Source organism: Acipenser ruthenus, chromosome 12 (assembly GCF_902713425.1).
Source record: "Acipenser ruthenus chromosome 12, fAciRut3.2 maternal haplotype, whole genome shotgun sequence".
Taxonomy (NCBI): domain Eukaryota; kingdom Metazoa; phylum Chordata; class Actinopteri; order Acipenseriformes; family Acipenseridae; genus Acipenser; species Acipenser ruthenus.
In genome coordinates, this window is record NC_081200.1 from 36,010,882 (window position 1) to 36,027,180 (window position 16,299).

The window sequence follows — 16,299 nt, forward strand, 5'->3', positions numbered from 1 at the left end:
ATTCAAAAACATGAGTCTGAATTTAAACATAGATTGTTCCAGATGAAAAGCTTCAAAGCCTGGCAGTCGTGAAAGCAAGGCAGGCTGAGGCAATAGCCACACTCGAGTCCTCAGATCAACGTTGATGCTCCAGGAAAGAGAGACCTGTGTAACCCAGTTTGTTCTCTTCATATTTTCTGTACTTCTGTACTTTTTATGTACATTTCACATTTTCTGTACACTTATGCTGCATGTTAAGTGTCTATTTCCCATACCTTTTGGGTGTCCGCTTGCACTTACTGAGTGTCTTTCTAATACTGAACCCTTGAAATCTACTGTAACTAATACAGACCAACATTGAACTACAAACCTGATGCAGTAGACAACCCATATAGATTGTACTGTAGATTTGTTCCTTGGTTTTTGACAGATGGCTTTAACAATGGTATTTTCAAATACTGGTGGCGCATGTGTGTTTTTAGTGGTAATGAAAAGTAAGGGCTACAGTTGGGTACAGGACAGCACCCCCACATTAAGCCTTTCCTCCTTGGCCTCTCTTGTAGTTTTGAGACCTCAATTTCACAGATGACCTACCCGTGACTGGAACCCAGGCCCTGCAGTACCACCCAGTGCCTTGCAGTATGCTTCAATGACTGAACCCATATGGCTCAAAGGTATAGCCAGTCCCACAGCTCTACCTACTGTAGATCTTGAACCCGCATCCTGTTACCAGTGCCGCTGTTATCAGATTCCTCTATATCCTGCCCTGATGTCCTCTCTGAGCCTGCAGGAGTGGGGTGGTAGCAATCTGAGATGTTCCACTTGGAAGAAGCTGGGATTTTATAAATAGGGTGCTGCCGAGAGCACTATCAAGTTAGATTGACCGGAGATGAATATGATCCCGACCTATTCCTCCCCTCATTACTTTTTTATTTGTTCTGCTGTGGGCTGTAATCCTATAGTTACAGACAATGCTGCTTGGAATAATGAGGCTGGTTGGACGCACTAATTGTCTGAAAATGGTGAGAACGCTGGCGGGATGAGACACACTACATCAGAATCTTCTAATCTAAAAAATACCTCACTGCACTGCAGAGTTTAAAAGTAGGCTGCATGACCTCTTGCTATTAGCCTTTTGTGACCCAATAAATCATCTGATAGGTCAAGCAAAGGTAAAAGCAATCTTTTCATGCAACAGTAACAATAGTGTGAAGAGATTAACAGCAAGAGCTTGTTTTTTAGCACATAGGAATATGATGCTCAGAACGCCACTGGCTCCAGTTTAGCATGCAACAGTACTACAGATACATGGGAACTCATTAAAATGAAATTGCAGTTGTACGCATACGAGAGCACAGTGGAATACATCAGTAAAGAGTGAGAATGCTACAAAAAATAGAGAACTTGATGTTGTTCGTCACATAAGTTGACTGCTTGTATACTGTTTGCAAACAGAAATCAGTGGTAGTTATTAGTGTTACACAAACAGTTGACATGGTAACTTGAGTTGAGGATTTTATGGATCTCTTGACATCAGTTTTTTATAGATTTATTCATTCTTTTGGAATTATTGTTTTAATAGATTTTTTGTGGCAATGACATTTTTGCTAAACTGTTTAAGATCATATGGGCATTGTGTCAGGATAGGTTTCATTCAAAACAATCTGAATAAATAACCAGTGGGGATGTTTATTTATATTTATTTATATATATATATATATATATATATATATATATATATATATATATATATATATATATATATATATATATATGCTGTGTATTTGGGGAGGCCAAATCTAGACTGATCCTCAGAGCCAGCATTGCATGATATAATAAAAATATAAGTTTATATAAAGTAGTGTTAATTAGAATTAATACAGATTCAAAGATAGAAGTAAAAATGATGTCACAATATATAGAACACCATTACATCATGTAAGAATAAATCATGAATTTGAATGTAAACAATAACAAGTAGTTGTCATGCCATCAAAAACCTATAAATACCTCCAATGTTTGGATTCAAACACAGGCTCCCTTGAGAAAGATATGTACAACATATCGAAACGTTGGGCAGCTGGCTCTTTGAGCTAAATATATATATATATATATATATATATATATATATATATATATATATATATATATAGATAGATAGATAGACAGATAATGTATAAGGCCCCTTGCTTAGTCAAGGACACTTTAATAAAAATGGTGCCTTGTATTTAAAAGCATGAGATTTAAATGAGTCATATCATAGATGAATCAGTTTCCCTTGCTGGTTATGTAGATAATGTTCAGCTCCCAACAAGCACCTAAAACATTGAGACTTTGTGTACCATTATCTATTTGCATCTGATTTGCTTTGTAACGAATGCACTTCATTGTTTTACATACTTGATGTTTAATTTATTGTTGCTGACCAGGCTGGTTTTTCAAAACCTGTAATCTGGACAACAGTGAAGCTCCAGATTTTGTAGTCACATATTTTGTGATCGAGATTACTTTTACCTGGATCGTTACGATCCAGTTTTTGTCACTGCAATGTCACTGTTGGATTACATTTTAGATTACACGTTTTGAAAAACCAGCCCCAGGAGATCAGACCACTGCCCTAGACTTCCTTTGACATATAATGCACCTTCTGTTTTATTTTAGAAAGAAAGTTGAATTCCGGTGAATGAAAGTCTCTTTGGCTTGCACCTCCAGGAAGCAATACATGATCACAGGAATCCATCCACTGGTGCAAGTGTGTTAATGTAATGCTGTCCATTGTTACCATCTGATTAAGCTTAGATTTAGCTTGGAGTCCCAATCCCTGTGGTTTTAACACCTCCCCAGTTTTACCATCGGGGCAGGTCAGAGCATGAAGAATTGAGGAGTCTTTCAATAGGGATTTCAAATGCTTCATCAATACAATTCAGACAACCTAGACTCGCTGAAGCAATCAACAATAAAACAATACATTTGTGTAGCTTGTTTGATGGTGTTGATTTAACTAGCTGCTTTGGTTCAACATCTCCAAGAGCATTTAAAAGGCTTTGGGGGGAAACGGACTGTCATAATTACTAGAGCCTAAGTGCATAGCTTACCAGTGAAGGCTCTGACAGTCCTATTGTCAGCTGAGCTGCAAGACAGATAGACAGCTCAAGGGCCATTCCACTCCAGGTTTACAAGATGTATCTAATCAATTAAAAACTTTAAGAGTTGGATGGAGGTTGCTTCGGCTCAATTCAATAATTTAGGACACGGCTGGAACAAAGACCTGGACTGGAGTGGCCCTCATTGCCCACAGGTGGGTAATGCAATCCTTCCCTTTAAAGTTTTATCGGATTCCTCTGCAGAGCTGGGCGACTGTATTATAAGCAGTGAAAGTGAGACGTGTCGTCTTGCTCCACTGGAGAAGGGTTTGATGAGCTGGGGATCTGGAGATCCACTCGGGTCTCCAGTCATAGAATGGAGGACGGGCTTGCTGGATGAACCCGGTCAGTATCAATGAGTTCCACTGCCTGCGGGTGTCCTTTGCTCTGCTCAGCATTGTGGCTGGGTGCATTATGATCGGGGTGTCCAAAGACTGTGGGGCCGATGCTGTTGGGGGCATATTCCTCGGGGCAGGCGGTCTGGGTGAGTAGTCTCTTCCTTGTGCTTAGACAGGCTACAGTAGACTGGCTTGGCAAAATGCTCCGAATCACTGTTTTTTAAATCTAGTGCGGATTTTAAATCTAGTTTAAGTCAACGACTGACTTTAAAATTGGCCGAGTAAAATACTTTGATATGTGCATTGTATGTATAGTAGAATCCCAAAACAATCTGACATACTGTAAATCCTTTTAAATGTTATATTATCCATTATTGATGTTGTAAATACCATTTAGACGACTGCTCTTGTGGTACAGTAGATGCCCTATATGTGTAATGATTTGCAAGTAATTCACATATCTGTGGTTTGTACATTGTTTAACCCTGATTAGCAGCTGTTTACTTGACAGAGATACTCAAAGGCATAGATCTAATCCTCCCATGGTAGAATTGAACAACAACATCTACAAGTAAGGGAACTTAATATATGCCTCAAGCTTTCAACTGGATAGCATTAACTCATCCACTAGCTTTGGAATAGCTACCGTTGCATATGATGAGGCTAGAAACTGATGCTTACATCCAAGTGTAAGAATGCAATTGTCTGTCCCACTACAGCTCATTCTTCTCAGGGCAATGTTAGGAACGAGTCTCAATGTTTTACCCCAGGCGAAAACCCTTGCATTTAATGAATTAAATCAATATGAAGCATCCCAGAGCATGTCAAGTTCAAGTTATGAGAGAGCTAACATCCAAACAGCAGATTAAACAAGAAACTTTTAGATTTAGGTGTCAGGCTCTCATCTTCCAGGGGCTCTTATGAGAACATAAGATTTTTTTTGTTGTTCTTCATGTGTGTGAGGATTAAAAAAAAAGAAATGATGCTAACTTTAAAATATATTTTTATTTGCAATTATCAAAGATTATGAATGATAAACAGAAAGACCAAAACAAATTAAGAACAGAAGGAGGAAAAAGAACAGTTAAAAAAAAAATAATAAAAATAATCTACCTAAGCAACTCACAGATTTTCCAGCAGTAATTCAATCATGGGTGACATTATCAGTATAACTACGGGACAGAATTTGTAGCTTATTTTTTTTCCAGAACTCTGAAAACCCATCCGTTATGTTTTATGTTACATACTTGAAATTAATTTTACATACTTCTCAATACAGGGGGCTGCAATCCCTCACTGTAGGGTTAAGATGGAACCCTAGGTACCTATCTGTTTACCTCTGTGATACAGACAGAGGGCTTCAGCATCCAACCCTTTGCTCTAGACATCTTTTAAAAACAGGATTACACAGAACCATAAAACACATGAACATCGTTACTGTTTCTTCTAATCTGCCCTGTGTGCTTTTCAAGACCAGACACTGGGCTGATGCCTGCTAATTGAGTCTGCTTGGTTCTGCTTGGTTGACCAGTAACCTAAAGAGTCTTGAAAACTATATGACTGTTGTTTTTTTTGCAGTTCCTAACATTTGCATTTGAACCAAAAAATACACTCAATTTTATTCAACAAGGTTATGCAACATTCACCACTGTACAGTACTTGGCTTTCATTATCAACATGTGTGTTTGTCTTTGCAGGTCTCATTATTTCCATTTATCCCTTTATCAAAGCCTGGCTCAGCTTCAATCAAGTCTTGCCATTTCTAGGTAAATGTGCTTTTCCTCTTTTTAGAAATGAAACCTTTGGAAACCACTTGACTTCTCCTGTTTAGAAAGGAGGCAAGTCTATTATATCGTTATACAGTGGAAACAAGATTGAGTAGTTTTCAGTGTATTTGCTGTAATGCAGTGTGTTCTCCTGGCAATATTCATTTTCAGTCTGATTTGTATTCAATCTTAGTTGCTTCTCAAACAGTTTCTGTGATAGGTGTTGCTGCTGACTACACTGCTGGCAATGCCTATGAAAGCCATGCAGTGCAGCCCAAAGTGTTTGAGATCGACAAGCCAAGAGAATGCACGCTTTTCAAAATCAAGTCGCCTGACAAAAAACAGATCAGGGTCACCAAGCTGTTTGTTGGCTCTTGCCCAGTATTGCTTTTTTCTTTATTTAGAAAAATCTATTCAGACATGTGTAACATTTATTTTTATTGAGTCTATCAACATATCTAATACGGAAGAGCTAATAGCACAAGAAAAACAAAGAGGCTTTGAAAATGAAGAAGTTAGCTAGTATCAGACTTACAAGAGTAGGGAATTGATTTCAAACAATTTCTGCATATAAACCTAGGAGACTCACAGGATTGTTTAATGTGTCAACCCAGCGATGGCACTTGAGCAGTGAAAAATATAGAAATGTTATACCCTTATACATACACAGGGTGTTCAAAAGTGCCAAACACTATGGAGTAAAGTGATGTATCATCAAATGAACATTACCAACTAGTTAAAAAAAAAGAAAAAAAAGATCAAGGAAATTCCTATTTATTATTTCTAGCACACAAAATGTGACGTCATTCTTGTTGACAAGTGGGTTATCAAATGTTACCATGGCTCTTGTGTAACAGAGAGGATGTTGGGCACACTGCACACCGCAAGTGAGCATCTTAACCACTGTGCAGAAGAGCCAGGCTCATCTCTAAGACAGGGTTCAGAATCCATAATGGCAGTGAATCACACAGCAATGCCTGTTATACTTAAACAAACTTCAGGAATAAAAGGTACTGCAATGTGGACTTACAGAAGAACAGTGGGGCTAGGTTACTGGGGTCTGATTTTTTTTTTTTTTAATTTTGTAATTTCTTTACTTCAAAGAGCTTGAAATATCTCCCAAGACATCGGTTGATGAGCCCTGAAATAGGGGCTGTCACAGGGGCAGTGCTGTGTGTACAGGGGGCAGTCACCCTACTGGGCCTCTAAATGGTAAATGCATAGAGTCACATGGGCAGCCACTACACCGTGTGTCTAAACAGTACCATTACCTTTTCAAGGACGCTGCTGTGGTGTGTGTGTTTTTTTTTTTTTTTTTTTTTACTGCATTCAACAAAAATAATTAATATCCCAAGAGCTGTCCATGCTGAAAATAATGACCAAATGAGAGGCTGTGGGCTAAGAGAGGTGGGTGTGTCACAGGGGGACTGGAACACTGGTTTCAAAGTCACTTTTCTTGAAGCGCCACAGACCTAAAACATTTCTAAATCCAACCTCCTGCATATTTTCTTGTTTTTTTCCCCCAAAAACTCTTACATTATCCTTGGAGAAAATGTCAGCCAACACACTCTCCCCTAGAGATCTGAAAGGTCTATTTCATCTGTGCAGCTGAGAGGGTTTCCATAGCAACCGGTCAATAACATTCTTGCAAGAATGTTTAATCCTATATATTTCTATAGGGAGTTATATTGAAATTTCATTGAGCAAGTTTAATTTTTCCATCTTGCATATGAAAAGGTTATGTAAAAGCGAGTACTTACAAGCTTTAAAAAATCTGAATTTTCCTTTTTTGTTGTGTTCTAAAGATAAAGGTTAGAGCATGAAACGGTTCCTTCCTTATACATCTGGATTATAAATATCTGGTTAGTCATTGCTCAGTAAATTTCAGGGCAAAAGCACTAGAACTCTGAAAATGGATTGTTAGTGCTCATTATTAAGGTGGGCGATTTTTAAAGGGGATTTATCTAATGCTATAACGTGTGGTTCTTTCAAAACTGGCCATGTGAGACTTACATGGAATTGCATGATGGTTAAGATTTATGGAACTAGTTAATTAGCTATAAGCCTTTTAAGGTGCAGGGTGAAAGTGCTTCGTTAAAATATAGTGCATGTCTTTTGAATTTTTTTAAATTCATTAAATTGGGCAGAAGGTTCTGTTTTTAATTACATTCCAGTGTGCCAAAAAAGGGCATGGCAATTTGTCCCTGTTTTTTGCAGGCACTTGTTTTATTAAATACTAATATTATACTGTTATTAAAGTCTCAAAATGATGTTAGCAAAGGATAACAGTTGTAGTCAAAAGTTTACATACCCCAATGGAAATTTATAATTTCTAGAAATTTCTCAAAATCAAAGAATTTTAGGAAAAATCTTTTGAAGCAAACGTTTTGCTTTTGTGGATGAGGGAAAAAAAGTTACAAGAAATAGATGTCTCCAAAAATTCAAAAGTATTCATACCCTTTGTTGCTATGATAGTATTGTCTACAATGTGCTATAAACTTCAATATGATAATGCAGAACCTAATGCTGGCTTGTAGATGAACATTCTTAGAGAGTATAAAAGGGTTAGGCATAGGATGATTGCTGTCATTATCAACAAGTCAATATGGAAAAAAATGAAGAGCTAACTGAAGACCTTACGCAGAAAATTATTTATTGTCATAAAGCTGGAGAAGGATACAAGAAGTTTTCCATTTGAGTATCCCAATTTCAGGTATTGTTTCTATTATCAAGAAGTACAAGCCTCCCTCCAGCATGATTGGCCAATCTCCTTGTCAGTTCGCCATTTGTATGGCGATGCATAGCCCAGTGTAAACAAATCTGCCTCGCTTTCTTGTCATTTTCAATTGTATCTATGATAATCAGCAGTGTTTTTGTTGACTAACACCTTCAATTATGGTACTTTGTTTGATAGCTGTAATTGTACACATTCCTCCATTTACCAATTTATTAATTGCTTATTTGTGGTAGTGGATATGGGATAAGTGTATCCCTTGTAAACTAATTATTGTTTTTATTGATAAGGAGTGTATCTTTAAACCCCCTCCTCTTCCCTCAGCCCTTTTCACCCTCCAGAACATGCCTTTTTAATCAAACGATATTTCTCTTTTTCCACGGTCGGTCAGGGACCTGCTGCATTGATTTCTGCTTCTCTTGCAGATCCCTCCAGGTGGCCCTCACAGCTTTTTCATGTTCCAATTAATGGTTACCGTTTGCTGTGCTCAGTAATCTCCAGCATGCTGCTAATTACGAGTGCCTGTTGTCCCCTGTGAGCCCAGCTGAATTGCAATGGTGTTGATAATGAGCCCAGCCGTTGCGATGCGTCAGTGCTGCTCAACTTCAACCACTTGGGGATCCCCAGAGAATCACAGGCACACCCCACAACCCCCCCACCCCACCCCCACTTCAGCACCGTGCTTATCTTCTCTTAGACAGAGATATGGTCAACCTGCCAGCATCAAACTGCAGTCTTTAAATCCAAACCGAGCTGGTGCCACTGGCACTGTCAGTAATCACAGAGTCACTTCTGTAACAATGGTCCCCATAGGCCCCAGCTCCTGCTTGTGCTCCAAATTTGGAATGCAATTTACCCCTTTTTTAAAATGTGTATTTGTATATGCACTTTTTGTAATAACAAACTACAGTATCTGTTTTTAGTCTACTACTAGAACTGAACAAATTACTACTGAATTGTAGATACATTTTAGTAGGTCAACCAGAGACAGGTTTTGTTATTTTGAATAGTGCATATACTCCTATTCATTAGTAAGTACATAGCACTTCCATGTTGGTACAATAGTAATACACATGTAATTACAGTAGAATAATGATATAGCATGAGCATTACAGTAGCTATTACCATACAGGCTGGAATAGAATTATTGGCTTTAGAATTGTTTCATATGCTATTGTTCATTATTTTTATTTCCCTACAGGAAACCTCAGAGTTCATCCTAGGCCGAACAACAGCAACATTGACCTTCCAGCAGAGTCTTTTCAACGGGAAAGTGAGTGCACCTGGTTTAAACACAGTATCCCTTAGGCCACACTTCCTCCTAGTCCTCTTCTCCAACTAATAAGCCACTCAGTCCCCCCAACTCTAAACTCGTAGACCAAATGATCTCACAGCTCTTGACTGTTGAGCTTGATATATTCTCAGAGCTACAGTATTTACTTCAAGTCATGAGCAAAATGTATTTCTCAAAGGAACAAACACCATGGTAATTCTAAAATGAATAAGAAAGAAGGGTGTGTTTTTTCCTTTCTAAATCCCTTTCCCACACCTAAGCCAACAGTAACGAACATGCTCTACTCACATCCCAATTCCAGTGCATTCTACCATTCCAAACATTGTGAAATATTTATCATGCTACAAATAATCAAGCACTGCATAAAATCTGGGCAAATGCTTCTATGAAGTGACCTCATGCAGTTTTAAAAATGTATTTTCTTTCAGATCAGACAGCACAATTGCTGTTTTTGGTCTGAGGGAAAATCCATAAACATCAAGACAGTTCCTATGTTGGTTGGGAAGCACTGCTTTAGGTAGACATGACCCAGACAATATTGTGTTGTATTTCTGCCCATTTGCCTGTCTGTCCATCTGTCTGATCTTTCTTGCAATTTCAGAATGTGATTTATTTAACCTGTCAGTTGTCACCAGGGGCCGGTTTTTCAAAACGTTTAATCTGGATCAAAGTGATCCGGATTTTGTAATCCTATATTTTGTGATTGAGTTTACTTTTATCTGGATCATTTTTGATCAGGTTTTTCAGAAAATGTCACTGCTAGATTATATTTATCCAGACAACAAATAATCATGATTACAAAATCCAGTTTTTTGAAGTACGCTAGTTCTTAATAGTTTTTTTTTTGAGGGGAGACACTTATCTCTTGTTATCTTGAGTGAGAGCACAAGCTTCAAATGTTACTAAATTATTCTTTTGAAATCTTTCCAGATCCATGTTGGCATGTCCTACAATTTTTGGCTAATAATTTAAACATATAATATAGTTTAAAAGGATGTTGTTCACATACAAAGCTCTAGTCTAAATGGACTTCATCATCAGTCTATAAGATCTATACACAGTATGTTGTAATTTGTCCTCCTGCTCTTAAACTAAGGCCACCCAGACAATCCAGTCCCTGACTCCCTATAAAGGAGCACTAGATTACTATAGGGACTGCCAACGAGGAAGTCTCAAATTAATTCTGACTCTGCTGCTGTTTAACGATGGTGCATGCATAATTCCAACCCATGCTTTATAAGAGCAAAATATGAATAAATATAGTTTCACACCTTTCCAATAATGTTGGGATGATATTGTAAATCAAATGTAAGACATTAGCATATATAGCGAAAGACATTCCCGAACCATAGAAAAAAGATTTTACACAATTAAGTTTGCCACAGTGGCTGACCTGCTGTAATGAAAGGAGCAGAAGGAGCAGCCTTGATAATGAGCAGTTTACAATGAGTACTACAGTTATAACATAATCTATGAGGAATCCACACAGCTCCATGCTTCATGTTAACATCCTCTGACTAAAGGTTCTATCCTAGCTGCTTCAGCTGTTCGGTAAACGTTTTTAATGAGACAAACGGAGTACAGTCGGATTGTGCCATTACTCTAAAGAGCACAGAGACTGATAAGTAAGTAGATGGGGGTGTCTACCTATGACAGGTATGGCCTAATTTTGTTTGTCACTTTTCATGAGTTCCTAAACTTTATAAGACACACCAATTAGCCTCACATAAAGGAAATGTTCCTACGATAGAACAGAAAAGTATTGGTTTCACAAACTAGGGCTCATCAGATTAAATATCATAACCCAAACAGGAAAACATGTTTTTACCTATTTTGTTAGTTTCACTAGTTTGAAACACGTCTCATCCATTTATTAATTTGACAGTGATATGCCTTTAGTGAAGGGATCTGGCAATCTTCAGTAACAACCCACTGAGCCATCCGCACATACAGAGTTAAAGCCCAGGTTTTCAACTACCCAGGAAACTCATTTCCTCGCTGAGCAGCTAATTTGACACAATCCACAGTCAATATCTTGATTGCCTTGTTCCTCTTTCAGTGAATGAGCCGGAGCTCATGGCAAAACCCATTAAAGCTCTCTTGCACAACTGACAAACTTTATAATCATTGAGGGAGAGCAAACCATGAACGGTAATTACGTCTGAGCAAGGTGCTGCTGCACTGAGCAAATCAAATTAAGTTGCTGTAATCAGCTATAGTCATGTTCATTTAATAGGATTTTTTTTTTAAATAGGGTAGTGGAGGCACTAAGGCAGATTAATGACATCCCTTAAGAAGGTGAACCTGTAGGAATGCATGGTGACTTCACACACTTTAATCTCCATCTTGATTGGGGTGACAGAGGACAGGGGAGAAGGGGGGACACTTACCTCTTGTTATCTTGAGTGAGAGGACAAGCTTCAAATGTTACTAAATTATTCATTTGAAATCTTTCCAGATCCATGTTGGTATGTCCTACACTTTTTGGCTAATAATTTAAACATATCATATAGTTTAAAAGGATGTTACTCGCATACAAAGCTCTAGTCTAAATGGACCATCATCAGTCTATAACATCTATACACAGTGTGTTGTAATTTTGGCCTCCTGCTCTTAAACTAAGGTCATTAGAGTCAGGTTTGCATGCAGTCCTCGTACAGACTTCCATCTTGAGAGAATTGCTTATCCAATTGTCCATCCTGTCCTGTATGAACATCACACTTAAATGTACACTGTAGATGTGGCTCATGAGGTCTGCGTTTCAATAATAATAACACCAGTAGTGTTCATTTTGTATTTACTATGGCAAGGGATATGTATGTTAATAACATCCTTTTTTTATATAACCGTAAGAAGGGAAATGATTGATAATTCTCTTAAACTTCAATGTTCGCAACCTGTAAGCGAGGGAGGTAATGAGAAAGTCGCTGGAGTGAAGGGGGTGTGTTTGTGAACACTGTGTCTAGTTAGGAATGTTTTTATTATTATTATTATTTGCTCAGTGACTCAGGGTCCTCTGAATCAGGAGCTCTCAAGAAGCAAAGCAGGTGCATTCCAGGACAAGCAGGCTGCAGACACGTCACCGGATGAGGGGTGAGAAATGCTTTACCTTGCAGGCATTAGGCACTCCAAATGTCCAGGTCAAATCTGGGTGTAAAGGGGGATTGCAAGTACTATAAGCCTGTGGTAAATAACCATGGCTCTGTGCGTGTGTGTGTGTGTGTGTGTGTGTGTGTGTGTGTGTGTGTGTGTGTGTGTGTGTGTGTGTGTGTGTGTGTGTGTGTGTGTGTGACATGGTAATGGAGTCTTTGTTAACGTTTAGAAAATGATGATATTCTGTATTATGTTCATAGCAAGTCCCTTATACCCTTAAGTGAAATACAATATGAATTATTACCCCCAATATAATAGGACAGGCTTATGATGGTATTATCAGTTAAGAAGCCAGCTGTGTAAAAGTCAGTTAATTTAACACATTTCTTCGAAATCAGAATTAATTTTGGCATTCTAATTGAAATCTCAAGCATGACTTATTATGCTAACAAGGTTTGTAAACTAAAGTAAGGCTGAAATGCTGTGAAAATGCTGGGGGACAAAGTAAACGCTGCCAGCTACAGGTACGATAATTGGCACTGCATGTGGTTTGTTGGACGCAACAGATTTGGAACAGTTGTCCCCATTTTTAAAGGTCAGTGTCACTCTGGCTTTGTGAAGTAAAGCTACCAAAGCAGACAACCGTACCCCCATTTTTCCTACCAATATTAAAGTGTTCAATTCTGTTCCCCTACTGCAACTACAGCAATTCCCCACAACACCCAAGGAGATCGCATGACCATGCCAATTAACTCTTTACACCCAGGAGGTTGGCAGCAAACCCTGCAGGTGTCCATTTTGAGCTCACCAGGTGCCTGACCATTAGATTAACGCTACCGCGAAGAGGAGAAACAGTCCCTGTCATTTTCTAGTTTAAACAGAAAAAAATATGCACAGCTGTGTACTAGATGCTGCTATCTTTGACGACTCTACAGACTGTTGGGGTTATCTTGGTAACTGGTCTAGGAACAACAGAAATGAAAGAGAGAGGCAGTTACAGCTGAACATTTGGGCATGAAGTCAGCTCAAAGGACTGTAAAACAGGATATAGCAAACAATTAATAAAGTGTATCCAGAACCACTACATCATAAAAAGGAAAGGGGCCAGTAAAATAGAAAACATATATAATATATACGTTTTTGCCAACTTCCCAAAGCTTTGGTATGTTTAACATACCTTTTTGAATATATATATATATACTGTATATATATACATACATACATATATATATATATATATATATATATATATATATATATATATATATATATATATATATATATATATATATATTGGAAGATATTTACTAAGCATTTAAAAATGTATTGTAATTACAGTTGAGGACAAGCTCTCTTGTGTAGCAAAATAAGAATTTCTCCATTAACAGGCTAAAAGTCCTACTGATTTCAATGCAGTTAATTAGCTTCCAGTTAAGAGTTGCTGTGGAAGCTGAGTGTGTGTGTATGGAGGCAAAGTGACAGGCTTTGGAACATACAAAAAAGCAGAGCAAACTTACATGGGCATGTTCATTTTCTTGATGTTGAAACCTCAGTTCCGTCTTCTTGGTTCAGAGTGAATTGGAGCGCTACTCCTCTGATCTTGCTCCCTGTGGCTTCTCCTCATCGAATGAAACGGGGAGATGGGGCCACTTCAGGATGTGGTTCATTTCTGAAGAGCCCTCAACAGTCAGCCATATGAAATGTCACCTGCCACCAGCCCTTCATTTATTACGGAAGCAGGTTTTTTTTAATTATCATCAGCATATTTAAGGGTGTTATATATAATTGCAAACCTCTTTATATAGTATTATACTCCTTTTAGGTGGAGTTGTGTAAATGTAACTTAATTTACAGCATTTTGCTAGGAATCCCTCTATAAGGATCTTAGAAAGCTAAAGTTAGCCCTAGCTATATTAGTAATGGTTATAGTGGCACTGCAATTTTGATTTATTCTAGGTAAGGATAGTCTTTTTAATGCAGCTGTCAAACCAGCATGTCGACATTACTGAGAGAAAGGGGGCAGCTGTAAACAAGAGTCATTGCTGAGAAGCAGGCAAACAGGAACCACCGAAGAACACAAATGAACCCTGATGGTTACAGCTTCCAGCAATTGGATCCCCGGAATTGTCATCTAGCTTGTATGCAGCTTCTCGTTCCACCAATAACTGTACATGTGTGTCTGTGACTGTGTCAAACACCTGCTGTCCCTTTTCCCTCACCATGGAGAGTGGGATCTAAAGAGCTGCAGATGGGAAGTAGCTTCAGGATGCAGAAGCTCGGGGAAGGTCACAGTGTCACTGAACCAGAACAAACACCTTGGGCAGCACAGCCACTATTCACAAGGTTATAGAGCTCACTTGACTTCTCGAGTAAGTTGTGTTAGTCCTGAGGGAGGAAGGTTATATTGTGACATAAATCCGGACAGAACCAGACTGTTGGTTTCATGTTGCCAGATTTATTTGTTTGGACATTTTATTTTATTTGAGAAAATACAGCATTCAGAACAGCATTTACCACTGAGAAAGCTATCGTACCACAATACCATTTTTAAAAAATATTATTAGTTTAACATAACATACTAGGAGTCTATGAGTTCAGCGGTTGCTGCTGGTCCGGAAATATGTTTTTTTCTGGTCCTCGTTTTATTTATTTATTTATTTTTAATTATCAGCATATTTAAGGGTGTTATATATCATTATAAATTTAAGTTGCATCTAATCAAGCATCCAATCAGTAGAATCCCTTGAACACTAAGAGGCAGAGCTGGATTTACAGAACTGGTGATCCTGGTGCAATATCCTGATGCATTATCAAACAAGGCAGCTCACTCACCAGCTACCCTGTGTGTTGCCTTGGTTACCGCGACTCCCATCTCATTCTCTTCAGGTGCACAGTCTGGTTTGTGCATCTGAATGGGATTACCTGACACAAACCCATTGCATACACATGCCTATTGCATGATCAGTGACAGCCAATCTAATGTTTTTCATAGATGTCTGTGTTCAAAAAGGCCCTTGTTCCATCTGGTTCAACAATTAATTGAATCCTTATATACTTGCCTGTGAAACATGTAATTATTTTGGGGGCTCTTGGTAAAAACTGCTTCAGTGCTCCCAATTTTTTTTTTTTGTTTCACAGGCCCTCATCAGAGATGCCAGATATCATCGCAAAACGAAAGTTCAAGCAACCAAACTTGGATTTAGAAAACAAGTGATGCTGTGCCCAACTTCACAGTGTCCATAACATCCCCTTGATCTCTCACACTCCTTTGGCCTATGGATACAATGTTGGTACTTTGGAGTACAAATAAGCCCAGCTCTTCAGAGCTGTCATCTTTGAAATGAAGACACCACAGTCCCTCTCTCAACACTGTCTTTCTTTTAGATGCTTTCTCTCCATTTCCAGCTCAATGACGCGCGTCATGAACACTCCATTCTCAGCTTCCAGCACTGGTTGGTGCCATGTAATGAGTACCAAAAACACTTGAGATTCTCCAGCACATCACTGTGTCCCTTAACTCTCAACATTTTAGTGACTTTTTCACCATGAGACATAGAAACAACTTCATTAATATGGTTATCTTTTCCTATTTCTTTCTTTACTAAATGTATTGTATTGTATTGTATTTACTGCATGTGTTGATAGGGTTAATAGATGTTAAAATGCTAAACAGCTCAATAAAGAACACTAATTCCCCACCCATTTTATAACATTCTTGATAAGAGGAGGTGTGTTAGTTCTGAGAAAGGGGATTGGTGGGGGTTGTTGCTCAAGGACACAGCCACATTTTAGTCCATCTTCACTGCTTATATGAAAACCCTTGTCTAAAGATACAGGTATCGAGAAGGCATCCTTCACCAGAGTTTTGTTCTGCTTTGGAGATATATATATATATGAATATATATGAATTTCAATGTTTTATATTCTCTTGGTAGGTCATTCCCTACTTGCT

General features: G+C 38.3%; 1 long non-coding RNA gene across 1 annotated transcript; it reads left to right on the forward strand.

Moving 5' to 3' along the window:
- The first annotated feature begins 8,786 nt into the window (after nucleotides 1-8,786).
- On the forward strand, nucleotides 8,787-16,037 carry LOC131740007 (uncharacterized). Its single transcript, XR_009330639.1, has 3 exons — nucleotides 8,787-9,233; nucleotides 12,257-12,347; nucleotides 15,486-16,037. It is a non-coding gene; the product is annotated as an uncharacterized LOC131740007 (long non-coding RNA).
- The last annotated feature ends 262 nt before the right edge of the window (nucleotides 16,038-16,299 follow it).